Below are 4,973 nucleotides of genomic sequence, written 5' to 3'. Positions count from 1 at the left end.
TCCTGTATAACACAAATGTTATGCAGGCCTATAATTTTTCTGGTAAACATTTTTCTTGAATAAATTATTTTTTCTCATTTCATTGACGTGTTATTAACTACAGCTATTCAACAAGTGTTCCTTTGGCTTTAAAATCAATAAATTGTAATACAGCAGTTGCAAACATTACATGACAAATGTTTTTCCTGTCAATTTACAAACTGTATAATTCTGCCTTTAGCAAATATAACAGTAATAGCAAGTAATATGTGAATTTGTGGATAAAGTGTAAAGTTGAACAAAATTCGTGTGAACAAACGTGCAGTATCTTTACTTTCGCAGTATTAAAAGAATTTCAAATGCAACAAACAAACAAAATAGTAACATTGGGCGCAACAGCACCAATTGTAAAAATTGCTTCACTTGCAGCATAAAGCAAAACAATGCTGTTTGTATTATTTGTTTCATATAATTGGTTTTACTATACACTAAAAAGAGAAAAATGATCTTTATGAAATAGCATGTATTTTTACATAACTTATGAACATTTTGGCACAAACCACGAACAGTCATCATGACAATATTTTTTGAAATTTCTTTCACTTTTGTACGATGTAGAATTTAAATTCAAGTTGTGCTCACGCCATTGAGAACATCTCTTATAAGAACAAGCGCTTATTCCACACCAGGCAACAGCAAGAATTAACCCTCATCCGGGCCCCAGTCTACATATGTAGACGCTAGAACAGTGGCTTTCAAAGTGTGGGTCGCGACCCACCAGTAGGTCGTGAGCAGTTATTGGGTGGGTCGTGTAAAATATTAAAGTATGGGAGTAGTCTTTATTTTTGTTAAGAGAGTTTTACTAATCGAATATTGTTGGGTGAACATTTTAATTAGGCTTGTTCATTAAAAAATTTAAAGTATTAAACTAATATTTTTTATTTAACCCCTCTTGTCTTTTAAAATATGCATTGCAAGCAGGTGGGTCGCGAAAAATTACTGTTTTCGAAACTGGGTCGCAGCCCAGAAAAGTATGAGAACCACTGCACTAGAAGTTTCGTCCTGTTTAGTCCCTTTACATAATGATTATTTTTTCAAGAATTAATGATAATTCCACAAATAGATTATTTATTTTATTCAATGCAAGCGCTACACGATATTTTAGTGATTTTATGGCTGCTACATATATATTTTTTTACATGAATGGCAGCGGTTTTACGTTGATATTCGACGTCCTTGCTCTCGGCATTTTGATGGATTTTATCGTTTTATAACTGATATCTGTAACATTTATGATTTTGGGGCCGTCTGTAGTGGATGAAGGCATGTTTAGTTTGTGCACAGATTTTTGATTTTGATACCTCATTTCGATGTGTTTGACCAGCTGAAAGCTCTTCATAAAACGCTTCTTTTTTTTCTGATAACTTTGCTTATGTCTTATCAGTAAGAATGCGTTGTTGATGCAAACCTCAACAATGAAGTACAACATCAGCATGGTGTATCTGTTGGCCTTTCTTTTACAGCAAAAATCTTCTATTCTTGCATCCCTGTTATCCACTCATCCTTTGCCAAGATTATAGTCATTTGTAATGTTTGGTCTTTTGAAACCTTGCTGGTTGTCAACTTTCAACTTTGCGTGGCATGAAGTCAACAGAAGAACATTATTGCTGTTTTTCCTTAGCACGTAATTGATCATCGTTATTTTTTTGTTGTGCTCACAAACAGCTAATGTAGAGTAAAAGATCACGTCGTGCTGCTTTATGCAAACATGCTAGAACATCACGGCGATGTGCAATCCCTGTACCAATAGCTGTAAGATCCTGCTCAAAAAGATGTTTCACAGTGGAATATGATGTAAAATAACAGTCCATATAAATGTTTCTGTTAAAAGTTCACAAATGGCTGTGCCAATTGCCCAACTTTGGTGCTTGCTAGACCAATTTGGGCTTCTTCACTACTTCTGCTAATATATAACAAACCTTTCAGAGCATAACCATACTCCGCGTCACATATCCAGTTGATCTTCACACCGTACTTTCCTGGTCAAATGGTCAAATGGTCAATACGATGGTAAAATGCAAAAGTGGCAATCACAACTAATTATTTATAGCAATGAATAGGTGCATAATAGATATCGCTCATCCAGTTTTTAAACCTGCCATAAAGAACTGACTCTTTTTGTCGCATATTCAGCTAATAACAGTGACTCTTAAACAAACATCAAGAAGGTTTGAGAGCACTGACAGACACTCATGAAGCATATCGTTTTTATCTTTGGGGTTGGCACACTGCTTGATATCCCAACCGATGCGGGACTCCAGATGGGACAAGACGCATAATTCCTTGCAAAAACCAGATCTTCCCCTGGAAAATTTTGCATATCTTTTGTTTTTTTTGCCTCCGTTAAGTCGATTTTGCCTCTGACTAATTATTCTGCAAGGTCAGGGTGCATGCAATCGAGGATCGTACGCAACCGACGCTTCGGCTGGGCTTTTTTCGATTGATACACAAAACGTCAGCTATCGCGAGAACAGGAAATTTGCCAGCCGTTGTTTTCACCTCTCATAGAATAATTTCTCGCAATGCATCTTTTGTCACTCAGATCATTCGTTCCTCTTTGGATGCCGGATGAAATGGGATAATGGTAGTGTACTGAAATTCACCTCCTCTATTGAAAAATTGTTGGAACTCTTACGAGGTGAATTGGATGGAGTGCATTGTTAGATGTGATCATTTTCAGCAGTCCGTGAGTTGTGATCAATTGGCATAATAACTACATTTGAAGTTATGCGACTTAGTTAAATTAAATTAAACTGACAACAACAATTATATTATATTTTTATCAAATTAAACCGAAATTAAAAATGATAAACATTTACATACGATTTTATGAATAATTTTGCCGCTATATCATTGCATTTCACCGATCAAGAGTTCGATTTTAAAACATTTCGCCAGTTTGCAAATGTCGTAATTTTATATGTATTTTATTAATTTACATTTAAAAAATGCTCAAATGTATTAAAATATTTTATTCAAACATGAAATAAATACTTTTAAAAAACTTTTTCTAGAATGTTAACATTTAAATTGATTATCAAGTAGAAAAATGAATATTGTTAACACAAGTTCTGCTTGAATTATTAAATGCACGGTTGAATTTCCAAAGCAACTCAATTGTAATTGTCAAACTTTTTGTTGGAAATTCTTTTTCCTCAAATCTGTTTCCATTTAAAAAATTTTTCACTTTTATTTCAATACTACAGTAAAAAGTTTGAATTATTTTAATTGTCTAATTGATATTATTCATAGTATTAAAAAAACATATATTAAAAATGTGAGATTTTGAAATAGATTACAACAATATTACGCAGTCAGTAAATTTATGATTATTCAGAAAAATATTTTTTTATTGCACTCAAAAAGATTGACCATTTTAAATGTAAATTTAATTTTTCATAAGTATAATAACATTTGTAAAGAAAAAGGAACGAAAATAAAATTTTTCTTGTTTGCTTGTTTTTACATCGTGTTTATTCAGTCGCTGAGTTGTTCTTAGCAGAGGAATTATTTATCGTCTGCTTGAAGTGGTGCAATTTTCCGATTTGGACGATTTTTGACAAAGCATTGAAAATTTCCTTGATGCGTTGTTTTTCGAATTACTCTGAATATTGCGTGAGCAGATATGCAAATCACTTGAAACAACCATAAGCTATTAATATTGATGATAAGAACATCGCAAGAGGCCAGAAGGCTCATCGTCAATGGAAAACTTTGAATTGCCAGCGTGAACAGAAAATTAACAGACAGACGTTTCAAAATTACAATGTCGCGTTTGTGTTTCACCAATTGCACTTCAGTTTTGTGCCTTTTGTGCCAAAGCAAAAGGGCAATATCAATTAAAATAATTAAAACTGCTAAGAAATTTAGCAAACAAAGAAGTATAATGTGAAAACATTGATAAAAATATGGTAAAAATGATGCATATGTGCAAGATATGTTGAAAAACATGTCAGCATTGTTTACAGCTGATACACTGAGAACGGTAACGTCAGCTAGAAATGTTATCGTATAAATGATTATCATTTTGATGAAAAGATTCTTATTGTATACATGAAGAGATTTTGAAGAAGCCAACGCAACTGTTATATCAATTACGAGAAATAAATTTGATTCGCATATAGCTAAATCAGACAATGAATAAATGAACGGATGAAATGACCAAAGTAAGCAGTACGAAAATGATACGCTGGAATTGTCAGAATAATTCCAAACATTTCTGCTATATTCTACGATATAACCCAAACTCAGAAGTAAGTAACCAGTAGAACAGCCTGAAATATATGCTTTAATAATGATAGAATAAGTAAATTTGTTTTCATTCTATTTGCCATTAATTCATAACTATATTTATTTCTTGGTTGATTTTCAACAGTAATATATATATGACATGAAAAATGAAATGCATGTAAAAGTATTAAAAGTTTGTCAATTCGAACATTTTAATTTTGCATTATTTTCAAACGATAACATTTAACAATTTTAATAATTATAATTTTGAAGTCAAAGTATCACATCAAGATTTCAAAATCTGAAATGAAAACAATGCACAAGCAGATGAATAGAAATCACAAGTTTTAAAATAACACTTACCAATTATTAATTTTTCTATTTTTGCTTTCTTTTTCTTCCAAATCATAAATATTAATAAAATTAAATGTAAACAAAATCCAAGGCTTGCAAAAAATAGCATCTGAACGCTGAGTGGTAATTCTATGGATTTTTTCATTTCAGAAATTACCCTTTACTTTGGTGGTCACTATTTCTTTCTAAAAATTGCTACCGTATTGCTGTGTCCAATTATTTTGTCGATTTTACAAACAATCATCAAAAAAAGAAATAAAATTCAATTATTAACCTTTAGCATGATCACGTTATGATTATTTTACCTTTATTGTGAGAATTACTTGCAAATTAAATGCAATAACTTAAAT

This window comes from Trichinella spiralis (assembly GCF_000181795.1).
Source record: "Trichinella spiralis strain ISS 195 chromosome Unknown Scfld466, whole genome shotgun sequence".
Taxonomy (NCBI): domain Eukaryota; kingdom Metazoa; phylum Nematoda; class Enoplea; order Trichinellida; family Trichinellidae; genus Trichinella; species Trichinella spiralis.
Note: the sequence above shows the minus strand (reverse complement) of the source record.